The sequence below is a fragment of the Schistocerca serialis genome, chromosome 6, assembly GCF_023864345.2.
Source record: "Schistocerca serialis cubense isolate TAMUIC-IGC-003099 chromosome 6, iqSchSeri2.2, whole genome shotgun sequence".
NCBI lineage: Eukaryota > Metazoa > Arthropoda > Insecta > Orthoptera > Acrididae > Schistocerca > Schistocerca serialis.
The window spans coordinates 199,505,800-199,523,806 of NC_064643.1; the positions used below are offsets into that span (position 1 = coordinate 199,505,800).

General features: G+C 43.3%; 1 non-coding gene across 1 annotated transcript; it reads right to left on the reverse strand.

Annotated features, from left to right (window-relative positions):
- Positions 1–17,017: 17,017 nt before the first annotated feature.
- Positions 17,018–17,092, reverse strand: Trnat-cgu (transfer RNA threonine (anticodon CGU)). The gene has a single exon. It is a non-coding gene; the product is annotated as a tRNA-Thr (tRNA).
- Between the last annotated feature and the right edge of the window lie 915 nt (positions 17,093–18,007).

The window sequence follows — 18,007 nt, forward strand, 5'->3', positions numbered from 1 at the left end:
GGCAATGTCGGAAGTTCGATGAGTTACGCCAGTAGTGTTATTCTTGGGCGGGAATATTTGTTTATTGTGGATCAGGGCATTATATCCCTGTTTAAATTAGTTGGCGTTTGACAGCGAGCGGTCTGGACTGCTCTCGCCACCAACACGCCAATGACAGCTGTATCGCCACTGTTGGCTCCTACTGTGTTGCCACTTCCGCTGCGCAATGTGTTGAGCCTGCCACTTCTCGAACTGAAAACGTTTTCAAGCGCGAAAATAGCACTTCAAGGGGGAAAAAAATTAAAATTCAGATTGTTGACGAGCTTTGAGCACTGCATAGACATGTCACAATTTCAGAATTTTTACGTAATTTTGGTGGCAATAAAATTAAAATTCGTATTTGTTACGAGTTAAATACGGACAAAATTGAGAGAAAATTTGTTACCTTCCGGAGCTTATACGTAGCAAACGCAATGCAAAACTGATCCGTGGAAAGATTCCTTTCCTAGCGAAGTATACTGGTACCCACTGAAAAAAAGGTATTTCATTGAGCAAAGCAATTTTGAGATACGACATGGTAAGTTTAAATATGTTCCCCAGGTGGAAAATTTTTCTCTGCTCCAAATAAATTAAAGTAACTCCGGCCCTAATAATTTCTTTTTTTCTATTTTAGTTGGGCTAGCATGAACTTTATAGTAGGCGCGCACAAGAACTGGCATACGTTATGCTTGCAGCAGGTAATACTTCTAATTTACTACAACTTGGTTACATTTTGGATCACTGTACGTACTTCATCTGTAGATGAAATTGTATAATTTTGGAAACGATCATGGGAATTAAATACTGTCAGTATAAACAGCTATTTGCATTGGCCTGACATGAGCAACTATACCTACGACGTGTTTTCATGGTGACTAGTCTAGGCGTGCCTGATCCTGTTTTACATTCATTGGACGACGTTGCGTGCCTCAACAAGGGCACCGCATGATGTTTCCAGATATTTGATGAGGGCAATTATTTGCTGGGTCCTTCTCCCAGGTACCTAAACCATATAATATTCAGCCAGTCTGAAGATACCTGTATCAGGTAAAAGACGTCACTGGTAAATAAATAATAAATGCATCCCTGCAACGAAGATTGACTGTTTCTTCATAAGAGTATATTGCTGAAATGACCCACCAGGACAGTAACGGCCGTTAGCACGCTGCTTCCGGGATTCGGAGAGAGATGTCGTCCGGGGATCGAAACTGCCCGGCAAATTAGTTACGACGCCGGTATTGCGGCGATCATAAATGTGGTTTATTGGCGGTGTCCCACATCCGTCTGGATGAATAATGATCTAGTACCCGAGTCCTGTCCCTGTTAATGGATTCGGAAACATTTCTAACATGTCCTCACATTTTCACCTGGGATAACACGCATACAGATAGAGTACACATTTTCCGTCTCAGGGGAAACTGGTGGGGACAAGCAAAGCATCTGGGCAATCTCTACTATTCACCAAATGCAGATTAACATGCCAACCCTGTGAGGACATGCGATAAGGCCAGGAAACAGGAGAAATAGTATATTAATAAAGTAATGCTGAATGCCCATAAGGTTCCAATCGTAAAGATGAATCACACCAAAGTAAATGTCCTTAAACAGTCTGTTTGCTGTGAAACCTGTTTTAAGTATGACCTTCTCACTTTCGTGTCTTGGAATGACTAGCATAAGACTTATTTGCTTTTCTAAAATTGCAGAAAGCGCCATTTGAATTCTGAACGGAGATTGTTAGCGTTGTATGTCTCGCATAGTGGCACAATAAGCAAATACAATTCGACCTGCAACTTAATTTGCATTCTAGGGTAAATATTCCTTGTTTATATCAAACTGAAACGATCATCAGAGAACGATGTTTTTATAAGGATCTTAGCTTTCTCGCATTTCTTGCCTGACACAGTATATTAGCCGCCTTGTATCCTTTAATAAACAGAAAGCCTTCTCTAAACTGGAAAATCAGTCTCCTACTTTATAAGTCGATGATACGATCAGTCATGTTATATGCGTGCACCATACGGGGACATGCAGTGTCTTCGAATCTCCACAAACTTCAGGTTGTTCAAATCAAGGCAGTGCGAATCATATTAAATGCTTCATGGTTCGTTAGGAATACCGCTATTTACAATGACTTACAAATAAAGACTGTTCGCCGGCCGGAGTGGCCGAGCGGTTCTAGGCGCTAAAGTCTGGAACCGCGCGACCGCTACGGTCGCAGGTTCGAATCCTGCCTCGGGCATGGACGAGTGTGATGTCCTTAGGTTAGTTAGGTTTAAGTAGTTCTAAGTTCTAGGGGACTGATGACCTTAGCAGTTAAGTCCCATAGTGCTCAGAGCCATTTGAACCATTTTTAATGACTGTTCCAGAGGTGACCCGATCTATGTGTGAAAGCTTTTATGCCAACACACTAGTTCGTCACTTACCCACGTATGATCGCAAAGGCCAGCAAAAACGTACGCATCTTAAACTGGTGCAGTTAGCGCGTCCGTGATCCAGACTGAGGCTGACATGCGGCATGCAATGTCCTAACAACACATTTACGTATTACACATCATTGTAAATAATGTTTTATATTGACAATTTAAATTTTTCTGATTGTAATATTGTGCATTGTAATTTGTGTTTTGGTCTTTTATTCCACAATGTCTGTTGTCCACTAGTTATGTATAAGACCGTTAAATATTTCATTATTTGTAGTTACTAATGACCTTGTCCTTGTAACGCAATGAATCCACGTTTTACACTCATATTTTATCATGTTGCATAGTTTTTATTGCCCTTATGGCAAATGTTTTGCCCTTTGCTGTCATGTTCTGTTAGATATACCAAATATTATGTAAATGGCTGTAAGGACCCTCGGGTCGGAAATATATAAAATCAAAACAAGAATATATGTTGTTAATTTTCATGCTTTGTTGCAAATACGCTTCTCGAGTTTGCCGCCGGATCGTATTGTGTAACTCGCACAATATTTCATCGATTCAACTGGTCGACATCATCAGGTGGTGGTAGCTGCTGCTGTCACTGCTGCAAGGCGCGACTGACGATAATCGCGTGGCGGCGTCGGAATTTATCATGCCGGGAGCAGGCAATACGCGTGTGCGGGAAGACGCTCGTAGTTGGAGGAAAGCGCTCCTGGTGCCCCTGCTGGTAGCCGCAGAAAGGTCATCCGAGCGTTTACTATAAGGTCATTGTGTTAAGAAAATCGAAAATAGTGGAGCTCAAGTTTTATCTCTTCAGGAAGGTCGGAATCTGAAATGTATGATACAGTCAGATGTAATGCGACGGGAAAGTCTAATGTTAAACATATGTAACTACCAGCTTTCGCACTGATCTTAATACTTCTTTTGAGCCGGAATGGCACATCGTATAAAAACTGTTATAAACGCTCGAGTGGTGCGACAAGTAGCATCTGCCGTCCACGGCGGTCAAGTATGCTAATAACATAAAGCGGAGTTGGGTGAGCTAGAGGTTGCGTTGCGTGTAGCCTACCTACCGGGCGCTGTCCATTCCCCGAGTCTCTGCTGGCAGTGTCCGCGCTCACCCGCATTTGTGTTGAAAGCCCCGCGAAATCGACGCACTGGGCTGACGCCTCGTTGCATTCGCCTCACTTCTGTGACAGCCACTTTATTTTTGTGTATTTGATTGCAGTCCTCATCTGCAGCGACCTACCTTACGCTTTTTTAAAACCAGTTCCCCGCCGCAGCTCCTTCCTTGAGTAGCCCGGTTTGGAGATAAAACTAACCTGGTAGGTCTGATCGAGGGCGTAAAGTGTCCGGTTCATACAGCTCGTGGCAGAACTGGTGATGCCCGAAACCTGTATCACGCTCCCCTACGGTTTTCTGCATAAATGCTAGCTGAGTCAAAAAATTCCCCCGGATTGCTACAAGTACTCAGCAGTTGCACCTCATCTTTAATATTTTAATCAACTAATAAGCTGTTCTGCAAATGGGAGATAGCGATTTTTCGTCGTCAAAAATTTATTTAGTGACCCCATATGACGCTGACGTACCAGGTGACACTAATATAACACGAAAAGCGAAGAACAGGCAATTTCAAACATATTGCCAATAACGAGACGCTGCTTCTACTAAAATACAAAGAGAAGTCACTGGACACACTTTGATCAGCAAAAGACCCCCTGATGTGAACTGACTCGGTTGATAAATACAATGAAGCGCCAAAGAAACAGGTGTAGACATGCGTATTCAAATAGAGAGACATGTAAACAAGCAGAATAAGGCGCTGAGGTCGGCAACGCCTATATAAGAGATCAAGAGTCTGGTGCAGTTGTTAGATCGGTTACTGCTGCTACAATGGCAGGTTGTCAAGATTTAAGGCCCGTCAACACCGACATTGGATTGTTGATGACTGGAAACATGTTTCCTCGTCGGACGAGTCTCGTTTCAAATTGTATCGAGCGGATGAACATGTACGGGTATGGAGACAACCTCAAGAATCCATGGACCCTGCATGTCAGCAGGGGACTGTTCAAGCTTGTGGAGGCTCTACAATGGTGTGGGGCGTATGCAGTTGGAGTGATGTGCGACGCCTGATACATCTAGATACGACTCTGACATGTGACACCTATGTAAGCATCCTGTAGTTAGGGATCCTGTCTGATCACCTGCGTCCATTCATGTCCATTGTGCATTCCGGCGGACTTGGGCAATTCCAGCAGGAGAGTGCGAAATCCCACACGTCCAGAATTGCTACGGAGTGGTTTCAGTAACACTCTTCTGAGTTTAAACACTTCCGCTGGCCACCGTACTTCCCAGACTTGAGCACATCTGGAATGCCTTGCAACGTGCTGTTCAGAAGAAATCTCCTCACCTCTTACTCTTACGGATTTATGGACAGCCCTGCCGGATTCATGGCGTCAGTTCCCTCCAGCACTATTTCAGACATTTAATAATGTCAGGTCGTCTTGCGGCACTTCTGATTGCTCGCGGGGGCCTCACACTATATTAGGCAGATGTACCAGTTTCTTTGGCTCTTAAGCGTATAAGAATACCGCTGTGACCAGGCGAAACTATGTACTTTCGTTTGGCCACTACTGCGGGTTGTTTGACTGCTCTGGAAGGAGGCTTCTCAACTAGAACACATCAAATAATGGTTCACTTTATTACATAAATAAATAAAAGATTTACTTAACTTCGCGACAGGAGTACTGGATTAGGGAAACGTCATTTGATGCACTATATAACGAGGTTCAATTTTCAACAGTAAGAACAGTGCAAGTTCAAAAAAAAAAAAAAAATGGTTCAAATGGCTCTGAGCACTATCGGACTTAACATCTATGGTCAGCAGTCCCCTAGAACTCAGAACTACTTAAACCTAACTAACCTAAGGACAACACACAACACCCAGCCATCACGAGGCAGGGAAAATCCCTGACCTCGCCGGGAATCGAACCCGGGCGTGGAAAGCGAGAACGCTACCGCACGACCACGAGCTGCGGACAGTGCAAGTTCATTTGAAACCTTAAGTACTGGTTTGTCCTAGACGATGATGCTGGCTGCTGTAGCTGAGGTCTCGAGATGGGGCTGAGCTCTTGCATTTTCAATACTACATTGACCTCAGTGTTAAAGAGCTACTGTAATGTGGAAGAGCTGTGATCTTCATGAGCGCTTCCCATACGTCATTGCGAGCCCTCGCTGTTGTTTGTGGTATCGATTAACGTTGCCGACTTTGGTGTGGCTGCGCGATCTCTGGACGATACCACAAATACATTTCCGGACAATTCCCTTACCCCTTTGAGAACTACAACACATACACTTATGAGCAAAAATATTAAGGCCTCCGCCCACAGTGTTCTTATCAACATGTATATTACGCAAGCCATTGTACAGTGCATGGTGATGCGTAGGTCGTACAAGTAATATCCATATTTTCCTATTCCAGTCAAGTACTGAGCGAGGGCCAAATGCTTATATTCCTCCGCAGAGCCCTAATTTCTCTCACCGTATTCACACGATCTATACTCGAGATATACGGTGGTAGCCTTATAATTGTCGCAATGTCTACTTCGAATACAGGTTCTTCAAATTTTGGCACACAGCGTTTCGTGAAACGAACGTCGTCATAGTTTAAGGATCCCTACTTAAGTTATCTGAGCATTTCTATCACACCTTCATGTACACCATTCCAACCTGTTACTAAGTTATCGGCACGTTTCTGATTTCGTTCACTGCTTGTTGTCATTGCTATAAGAAAGGCTACAAACACTTGAACAGTACTCTACAATTGGTTGCACAACAGTCTTGTATGCCACCAGCATTTCCTTTACAGACACATTGGATTTTCCTAGAACCCTTCCAACAAATTTACGTTTAGAAATCGCCTTCACTAATACTGATTTTAAATGAATTTATATCTCTTCTTACTATTTAGACGGCGTGACGTGCTCAACATATCTGTTAAAATTGGTATTTTTATTTCTGTTCGCTCTCTTCAAAACGGCTGTCCTCCCTACACTCTGTGTGCAACCTACTGATGCTCTTATGAGAACCAAGTCTGTGAAATGATCTGTTTCCACCTGAAGTATCTCATATTCATTTTTCGCATGAAGTCTGTACAGTGTGTTAGGGCTATAAGGGCAGATATTTCTGTTGGTGACTGAAGACGGTATACTCAGCAGTATCACACCGGTATTTACTTGATTTGCAGACTAACAATTATAGCTATTAGAAGTCATATGTTTTTAGGTTGGTTAGTACATCCAAGTACAGTGGCAAGAGCAAGCCAATTAATGTTTACTTTCCCTGGGCAGCAGGTCAGGTGCTGCAGTGTGGATGCAGGTACACCAAATGGTTAGTCTATGCTGACAAGCGTAGTCGACTTAGTGCTGCGGTTACGACTGCGGAGAAAACATCAGGTCGTAAAGTTTGTGATGTGTTCTTTGGAAGACTTTTCGACGGAGAGAAGAAACAACCATCGCACTAAATATTGGGATACTACGTATAATATCTGTACTTATACCTGTTACACCCTATTAGGAATTCCTACGCACGAAGTATAACAAACTTTGGAGTGTTTGCTGGAAGATCAGCTTTGGCGGGAGGGGCATGTGGTCTAAATGCACAATCAGCACTCGATTAAAAATATTTTCAGTTCTAGGTTTCGAGATGAGCAGTGGGAAGTTGGACAGAGGTTTCGCTATACCTACGTTGATAGGCCAAATATGAATGTGATCTAGTACAGAAACAAAGAGAGAGAGAGAGAGAGAGAGAGAGAGAGAGAGAGAGAGAGGAGTTTCTTTCATTGCTACTGAAATTCAGCAGTCACTTCTGCAGCTGTGTGCTCCATTTTCTAATTACTTAATCGCATGACGAAGCACTGCCCTCCATGGCGGTAGATTTAAATCAATACATAGTTAAAATTACATGCCATTTACAGGTTATTTATTTTTGTTGCCTGTCAATTGGCGCTGGGTACACCTGGCATTTTAAGACGCTTTCTACTGCAGTGCAGCTATGACTTTTGGCTTCATTTTAAAAGTTTTTTCTGAGAGTGCCATTTAATTACGATTTCTTGCTAATGCGGCGGTGACGCAAGACGACGGTGTGACACCTAGACACGGTCCGGAAATTGGCTGAGGCGAGCAGCGGGTGAAAGCTGATTTACGTCGCGAGCGCCCGCTAAGCTGCCGGCTTACGCTTTGCTGTCTACCGTGTAACGATCAACCTCCTGCCACCAGCAGCAAGCAGCATGTCTACGTTACACTCAAAAGAGTTTCTTTTTTTCTACCGCATCACTCGATTTTCCTTGTGGGATTCAGATCCTCCTGTTATTCACGTTTTCTCCCGACGCATTTCAGCATCATTGAGCTACAATCAGCGGGTATGATGACTATACGACAATGTTGAAATATATAATATATAAATGGAAGAGGCCGCTGATGAAGATGAAAGGGGAGATACGATGCTGCGAGAAGAACCTGAAAGAGCACTGAAAGACCTAAGGTGAAACAAGGCCGCGGGAGCAGACGACATTCCGTCAGGAGTACTGACAGCCTCGGGAGAGCCAGCCATGACAACACTCTTCCATCTGGGGTGCAAGATGTATGAGGCAGGCGAAATAGCGTCAGACTACAATAATACCAATGCCAAAGAAAGCAGTTGCTGACAGATGTGGATATTACCGGACCGCCAGTTTAATAAATACTAACACGAATTTCTTACAGAAGAATGGAAAACTAATAGAAGCTGACCGTGGAGAAGTTCAGTTTTGATTTCATAGAAATGCAGGAACACGCGAGGCAAAACTGACCCTACTCCTTATCTTAGAAGATAGCAGACGATTATAGCATTTGTAGATTTAGAGAAAGCTTTTGACAACGTTGACTGGAATACCCTCTTTGAAATTCTGAAAGCAGAAGGAGTAAAATATAGCGAGTGAAAGGTTATTTAAAACTTGATTTGAGATCCAGGTGGCAGTTATAAGAGTGGAGGGGCATGAAAAAGTGATTGGGAAGGAAGTGAGAGAGGGTTGTAGACTATCGCCGATGGAATTCAACCTGTGCACTGAGCAGGCAGTAAAGGAAACCAAATAAAAATTTGTAGTAGGAATAAAGTTTGGGAAGAATAAATAAAAACTTTGGAGATTTTCCGGTGACATTGTAATTCAGAGACAACAAAGGACTTACAAGTGCAGTTGAATGGAATGGTCAGTGTTTTGAAGGGAGAATATAAGATGAACATCAACGAAAGTGAAACAAGGATAATGAAATTTAGTCGAATTAAATCAGGTGATGCTGAGGGAATTACGTTAGGAAACGAGACACTTAAAGTAGTAGATGAGCTTCGCTATTTGGAGAGCAAAGTAGCTGATGACGGTTGAAGTAGGGAGGATATAAAATATAGACTGGCAATAGCAAGAAAACCATTTCTGAAGAAGAGAAATGTGTTAACATCGAATAGAGATATAACTGCTAGGAAGTATTTTCTGAAGGTAATTGTCCAGAGCGTAGCCATGTATGGAAGCGAAAGCTGAACGACAAACAGTTTAGACAGAAAGGGAATAGAAGCTTTTGAATTGTGGAACTACAGAAGGGTATGCTGAAGATTAGACTGGTAGATTATATAACCAACGAGGAGTTAATGAGTAGAACTGGAGAGAAAAGAAATTTGTAGCATTACATGACTAAAAGAAGGGATCGGTTGACAGGAAACATTCTGAACCATCAAGAGATGGAGGGAAATGTGTGTGTGTGCGCGTGGGGGTGGGGGTGGGAGTGGGAGGGTAAAATCGTAGAGGGAGACGAACAGATGAATACTGTAAGCAGATTACGAAGGATGTGGGGAGATGAAGAGGCTTGAACAGTATATACTAACATGGAGGGCTGCATATAATCAGTCATCGGAGTGAAGACCACAAAAAACAATATTGAAATAAATAACCTGATTCATATTCACGGTGACCTGAATGAGCGGCTAAATTTATGGTAGAGAAAACATGCTTGAAATATCGTAGAAATAAATCCGACCTGAGCTGTGCATTCTATAAAATATGGATTAAAACGCCTCATTTGGCCGTCGCAGCACTCGACAACTAATTAATTGTAAAGATGTCTCATCGCGATTCGTCCGACCCTTTACACGCCTCCAGTCAGCTACTGCGCAGTTTCTGCGCTGTATGCCTCACTGAAGACTTGCAGCTCTTGTGTGCCGCTGCGGGCAGTGGCCTTTTGCGATGTACCGTACTCCAATTACCCACTTCGTGCTATTACCTTCGTAATGTTTCCTCGTAAGCTGGCTGATATGGACCTGCACTCACAGTCAGCACCAATTCCTGCCAGATCTGAAACCAGTTGTCATTGACAATGCTTGACCATCGTTTACAGTCAGTGTAGTCAGGATCTTTTTACGACCACCGTCCTCGAGCCGTGTTACATGGCTGCAGCTGGTATAGCGTCCCTTGTAGATACAATGGGCAGTCTGTGCTGTTACACCAACAAATTAGGCAACATTATTCGTGGCGTGGTTACGGGAAAATCCAAACGTAATGGTTCATATCAGCTATTCTGTCACGTCTCCAAGGCGTAAAGGGTGTAACACGCATAGGTGTAGATATTTACATTGACGACTGAGGACGGTGTACTGAATAACATTACATCAGTATTTTCTTCATTTGCAGACTAGTAGTTATAGCTATTAGGTGTAGTATGTTTTTAGGTTGGTTAGTACCTCGAAGTACATGTGGTAACAGCAATCCATTAATGCTATTTTCCTCTGGGCAACAGGTCAGGTAGTGAAGTGTGGACGCATAGACGCAAAACAATTGATCAACACTGACAAGCGTAGTTCAATTAGTGATGCAGTTACGACCGTGCAGAATACTTCAGGTCGTAAAATTTCATTCTACACAGAGAAAAACACCCACTCACAGATGTGTGTAGACTTAAGGCACCACATATAAAAAATCTGCACTTGTACTTGTTACACCTTGTATGATGCCATGAATTATATCAGCGGTGGAGTGTCTCACAACCATGTGGTACAATATCTCCACCAAGCAATACCCCTTACGGTGTGTGGTGGAGCGTACTTCTGAACCGCTATCGCTTCCCATTTTCTGTCTTCGAATCATGACTGACGCGTGGGATTAATGACTGTTGGTAAATCATGTTGGCTCTAATTTGTCGGATTTTCTTTTTGTGATCATTTCGTGAGACATATGGGGAGAAAGTAACTTGTTGACCGACTCTTCAAGAGACATGCTCTTTCGGAATATCAGTATGAAACCTCTTTGTGAAGCGCAACGCCTATCTTATAAATCTGTCGCTGGAATTTGTTGAGCATGTCCGTAAAGCTGTCGCATCGACTACATCTACATTACTACACTACAGTACAGATCCAATCGCTTGGCAAAGGCTTCACAGAACCAATCTTAGATTGTTTTTCGATCGTTCCTCTCTCTAATAACATATGGTAAAAACGAACTCCTCAGTCTTTCCGTGTGAACACTGGTTTCCCTTAGCTTATCAGGATGGTCATTCTTCCCTATATAGGTGCGAGCCAACAAAATGTTTTCGCATTTGGAGCAGAAACATGGTGATTGAACTTTAGTGAAAACATCTCACCATAACGCCTTTGTTTTAATAATAACACCCCAGTTCACGTGGCACGTGGCACGTGGCACTTGCTCCCCTATTTTGCGATAATACAAAACTAGCTTTCCTTCTTCGAACTTTTCCCACGTGCTCCGTCAACCCTGTCTGATAAGGATACCATACCGCGCAGCAATTCTCTAGCAGACGGAAAAGCATAGTGTAGGCAGTCTCTGTTGTAGAATTGTTGGATCTGCTGAGACTTTTATCACTAAAACGCAGTCTTTGGACAGTTGTTGAATCTGCTGAGACTTTCTTCAATAAAATGCAGTCTTTGGTTCGCCTTCTCTATAACATTTTCGAATGGTTCTAATGGCTCTGAGCACTGTGGGACTTAACTTCTAAGGTCATCTGTCCCCTAGAACTTAGAACTAAACCTAACTAACCTAAGGACATCACACACATCCACGCCCGAGGCAAGATTCAAACCTGCGACCGTTGCGGTCGCGCGGTTCCAGACTGTAGCGCCTAGAACCGCTCGGCCACCAGGGCCTGCTATAACATTTTCTATGTCATGGTTCAAATTTAAGTTGTTCGTGACGGTAATCCCTAAGTCATCACGCAACGAAGTGTGCCGTTCTTCGTAAGATCTTCACTGTCTCTTCTATTAATTCAATTTTATATGTGTCCCACACTGATGAGTAATACTCAAGAATCGGGCGGAAAAGTGTTTTGCAAGCCACTTTTTTGGTAGGTGAATTACAGATCCTTAAGATTCTTCCAGTGAATCTCATTCTGCATCTGCTTTTCCTGCAGTTGGTTTCATGCGGTCTTTCCACTACATATCGCCCCAGATATTTTACGGTAGTTACCGTTACCAGTGATAGTATAAGGATACAGTAGTTGATATCTTCGAAAATTTATGCGCAGTGCTTCACATTTTATGATATACCCAATTGAAAAGGAGAATTTTGTTCTAGCGGTGTTGTATGTAGTCCCAGGGGGTTGAATGTGTATGCCGAGAGGCCGAGAGATGGAGTGATGGTATCACGAGCTGCAGCAGCGGAGTTAATGACTTCGCAGAAATTTTCTCATTTCTTGTTGCCATTTCGTTCCACATTATCACTTCCAAGTTCATCATTTAGTATCATAATATTAACTTCTTTAAAAACTTCTCCAGTGTTGAATGCCAATTTCATCGAGAAAAAATTATCTTTGCCATTTACTCACCTAATATTTGCCATAACGTAAATACATCTCGATATAAATATTTCATCTTCACTGTGCACTGCAGCTTTTAAGACTTTTTGGATTGATGTAAGCAAATGGTTGTGGAAGTGTTGAGTTGTAATGTACTTGTTATGTGCTCTGTGTACCAGACAACGAAATTACCAACAAAAATGTAAGTAAATGCTCTAACAACATGACTAATCGTGCTTATCACGTATGTACACACTGTAACATATTTATATTCCTGAACAGGCCTCTTTTTCCACACATAACCTCATTACATATTGATTACGATGTATAAGTAACTATAGATCCACCTGGTGATGACAGCACGCTGCGGGAACACGCCGTGCTACCAAAATATTAGTAATAAGTGACTGTTGCAGTATATATTATTTCATAAGAATCTTTTGAAGGTCAGAGGTTAACCTGTAGCAAAGAAGTCAGGACACCATGAAAACTGGATGCATCAGCAACCCATGAGTTTCTACACCGGAACCATCTACTCCCTTCCAACGCGCCAGGATCAGTGTATAAATGTCAGTGGCAAAGATGTATAGTTGTAATGTTGCACATGAACTGTAATTGTAATACCGTTATTAAAATTTCTTTACATGTAATCGTACACTGAAGCGCCAAAGAAACTGGTATAGGCACGCGTATTTAAATACAGAGATACATAAAAAGGCAGAATACGGCGCTGCGGTAGTGTCCGGCGCAGTTGTTATATCGGTTACTGGTGCTACAATAGCAGGTTATCAAGATCGTGGTGTCATAGTAGGCGCATGAGCGATGAGACACAGCGTCTCCGAGGTAGGGATGAAGTGGGGAATTTCCCGCACGACCATTTCACGAATGTACTGTGAATATCAGGAATCCGGTAAAACATCAAACCTCCGCAATCGCTGCGGCCGGGAAAAGGTCCTGCAAGAACGTGACCAACGACGACTGAAGAGAATCGTTCAACGAGACAGAAGTGGAACCCTTCCGCAAACTGCTGGAGATTTGACTGCCGGGCCATCAACGAGTGTCAGCGTGCCAACCATTCAACCAAACATCATCGATATAGGCTTTCGGAGCCGACAGCTCACTCGTGTACTCTTGATGACTGCACGACACAAAGCTTTATGACTCGTCTGGGCCCGTCAACACTGACATTGGACTGTTGATCCGTCAACACCGACATTGGACTGTTGATGACTGGAAATGTGTACATGTATGGAGACAACCTCACGAATCCATGGACGCAGCTTGTAACTGCTCCTCTTAGGATTGTAAGTAGGCTGTTTAGGTTTTCTTATTGGTAACGCCACGTAGCGCTCCGTATGCAAATCACTGGCTGTGCTGTGTGCAGTCTGTGGCTGGTTTGCATTGTTGTTGGCCATTGTAGTGTTGGGCAGCTGGATGTTAACAGCGCGTAGCGTTGCGCAGTTGGAGGTGAGCCGCCAGCATTGGTGGATGTGGGAAGAGAAATGGTGGAATTTCGAAATTTGTAAGACTGGATGTCATGAACCGCTATGTATATTATGACTTTTGATGACTATTCAGGTAAATACATTGTTTGTTCTCTATTAAAATCTTTCATTTGCTAACTATGCCTATCAGTAGTTAGTGCCTTCCGTAGTTTGAATCTTTTATTTAGCTGGTAGTAGTGGCGCTCGCTGTATTGCAGTAGTTCGAATAAACAAGATTATTGTGAGGTAAGTGATTTGCAGGCAGGGCCATTCTTTTGTAGGGATTTTTGAATGTCAGATTGCGTCGCGCTAAAAATATTGTGTCAGTTTAAACACAGTCATGTATAATTGTTCTAAGGGGACGTTTCATATGCCGACCCTGCCAGGATACCTCACTGAAATCTTCTGATTTTTTCTTGTAGTTTGTGCAATTAGTGCAGCCTTTGTTTATTGCTAGCACATAATTGTAGAGAGAATTTCCTTTGCAGTTGCAGTTTTTTATTCTTGTACAGTAAAACAGTTGTGGCATGCATGTAGATTTGCACCAAGTATTTCGCAGCCGCACTTGCAATTAACTAGATATTATTTTCAGTGCTATGCTAATGTGTTCTCTTATTTTTGCTCTTCAAATTGTGTTTTTCTGTGTTGTCGTGTGAAATATTGTGACATTAATGGCGTGTGAAAAACGTAATACTAGGCTCCAAAGTAAACTGAGAAATGACAGTGAAGACGAAAGCAGTGTGTTAGCGCCACCGTGTAATGAATTAACTAATGTTCAAACTAGTAATTTGGTAATTGTGCATAGGGAAATGGAGTGGGCGGCAAATAATGGCGTAGACAGTGAATCAGTTAGTGAACAGGGAAGCGTTATCGATCGATCGGTCAGCAACAGCTCGCCTCAGGAAACCGAAATGACAGGATACAATCTCGCAAATACTGTAGATTCAGGTTTTGGGTCCTCTCAGTTTTCTCAAATAAGTCAAGACACAGTCACTGCTTGTCAAAATGTGAATGTTGCCGGTGCAAATTCGCTGCCGAAAAGCACTGAGGAACATGTTTCAGACACCTGTGCATTGTTGTTACAATTAATACAACAAATGGGACAAAAGCTTCAAAAGTTAGACACAATGGAACAAAATCTTCAAAAGTTAGACACGATGGAACAAAATCAGAGACAAATACAGCACAGCCAGTGATTTTCATACGGAGCGCTACGTGGCGTTGCCAATAAGAAAACCTAAACAGCCTACTTACAAGATACACTGGAAATGTTCGTTGATGAAATTCGTGCTGTGACCAACTAGCGGTAATATTGTCTTATGAGGAACATTACATAAAGAAAATCTGTCCTGCTGCACTGTATTCACGCCGAGTGCGTATCAGTGATACCGACCACTTCAAAAAATTATATGCTCCCCAACGTGTACGAGCACAGCTACACGTATTTGCACACCAATGGCTATCCTTGTACTAATTATGGCTACAGTCCATGTAGGGCAAAAGTTTCTCCCCTAAAGTTTTCAGTTTACGTAAGCTTAATAGTTCGAATCGGTACAATATTTTTCTAACGCGGCAAAGAATATTTATTCATGCTGCGCTTTGTTACTTGATCTATATCGTCGCACAAATAAATATTTCATAAACACACAATATTAAATGGTTTGAAAGAAATTTCACACGGTAAATCCACTTTATGCTGGTTTATTCTATACTATTCACTTCCTATCACTGTGTAACTTTTCCCTAAGCTGGGTGGAATTAGTTACACAAGTTTCCGTCAAAGAGTTTGTGACAAGATCTAGATTTCTTTTGCTACTTTAACGAAACTTCAGTACTTCCTCGCAATTCAATACCAATGTTCACTTCCTATGTCGGTAAATTGCCAACAATTTATTACTTTTGGGGCAAAGTTCAGTCTGCCCTGTATGATAATCAGTGTAAGACAAGTTCTGCTATTTTTTTCCTTTGGCTTTCCGTAATGATACATTCAAGGCTGCTGATCTACCTATTTCAAGTTAAATGATTCCTAACAGATCGCAAAATTTCCAAAAATGCATAAAAACAATCTCGTCGCGCCTACATACAAGAGCATACGTTGAGATACGACCTGATCCAGCAAGCACCAGCAGCAGATTAACAATGTATGACTTTTGTCTTCTGTATTACGCAGTGTCCTCAAAGAGTACTCACAAGGAGTATTCATTGAGTTCACCCGTTCTATTCCGTGATCTATAGATACACTACTTTGCGATCTACTATTATTTTAATTTGAAACTAATGGGTTCTATTTCTTTTCTTTTCCATTGCAAAACATTAATCACTTTATACTAGATTTCTTTTCTATATATACTTGCTACGACTCTAGTGATGTTATTCCAGTGGGACTTAAAATTGGGTTCTTGGATTTTGGGGCTTTTATTAGGTTTTGGGTACTATTTCATATTTTCAGTTTTGCGTCCAAAGGAAGTGGCGTCACAAGCTGGAGCGATATGAGACGCCTGTTACGTCAAGACACGATTCTGACAGGTAACACTTATGTAAGTATCCTCTCTGATCACCTGCATCCATTCATGTCATTGTGCATTCCGACGGACTTGGGCAATTCCAGCGGGAAAATGAGACACCTCGCATGTCCAGAATTGCTACAGAGTGGCTCCAGCAACACTCTTCTGAGTTTAAAAAATTCTGTTGACTACACTCCCCAGATATGAAGACTATTGAGCATATCTGGGATGCCTTGCAACGTGCTGTTCAGAAGAGCTCTCCACCCCTCGTACTCTTATGGACTTACGGACATTCCTGCCGGATTCATAGCGTCAATTCCCTCCAGCACTGCTTCAGACATTAGTTGAGTCCATGCCACGTCGTGTTACGGCACTCCTGCGTGCTAGTGGGGGCCCTACACGATATTAGGCAGAGGTACCAGTTTCTTTGGCTCTTCGGTGTAGTTTCCATTTCATTTGGGCACACATTATTCTGAAATTACAATGAAATGAACACCCTTAGCTGCTTACAGGCGTTGACATACGTCAACAGGGACAGATGGAAAGCTGCCCCAAGTGGCCGAGCGGCTCTAGGCGCTACAGTCTGGAACCGCACGACCGTTACGGTCGCAGGTTCGAATCCTGCCTCGGGCATGGATGTGTGTGATGTCCTTAGGTTAGTAAGGTGTAAGTAGTTTTAAGTTCTAGGGGACTGATGACCTCAGAAGCTAGGTCCCATAGGGCTCAGACCCATTTGAACCATTTGAACAGATGAAAATGTGTGCCCCGACCGGGACTCGGACCCGGGATCTCCTGCTTACGTGGCAGACGCTCTATCCATCTGAGCCATCGAGGGCACAGAGGATAGCGCGACTGCGGGAATGTATCTCTGGCTCACCTCCTGCGAAACCCACACCGGCCGTCTCAGAAAGGACAGATACCATCTTAGTATATACATCTTATTCTTATGTTCATATTCAGCTGAGCATCCCTGCACTAATCGTCCATCCTCCACAGCTGTTTCTGCAGGTCGCTATAGTTTTCTGGCATTGTAATCTTCTTATAGATAACCGCATCACCTGCACAACCTATGGTGCTCTGAAGCAACTGGCGTACATTTTTTAAGGAGTGAGTAATGTTTTGTCCCCTGAGTTTATTTTGGGAGTGCGTTTGTTATTTTCGGAAATGACGTTTCCGAAACTACCTTACCCGTTATGTTCTGGTTGGACGAAAATCGGAGAGGATTGGCTAAGACTGGCGTCCCGCCAAATGTAGCACGAGGTCTGCCACGGGAGAACAGCCCACCAGTGTCCGCCAGGAACCAGCCCGCCAAGTCGATCACATGTCACATCTCGTTCGTCGTAAAGATCAAAGACGGTTCCATTCGCCCCCGCGACGGCGCCCCAGATTCGAAAAAACCTATGCGTGAGTTCTTGTGGCTCCTTTTTTTACGGGGCTGGCCTCGCACGGATTTAATTGGACACCGGAGCAGCCACGTCGGGATCGTAACGGGACTAGCCGATAGTGGCGCGGCCGCCTCGTTTCGGGGGTTTCTTTTTTGACGTTTGGAGAGTGGACAACGGCCGGCAGCGGGCGGTTACGGCGGTGACAGACGCCCGCGGCTAACGAAGGCGCTGGGGAACAATAAGCATACGTGGCCGGCCGCCGTATTCGGCGCGCCGCGTAGATACGGGACTCTCGGCCGCCTACTTTACGACGGTCCGCAACACCTAATCAGCTACGCCCGCTCCCTCGCATAGCAGCGTCCTTGC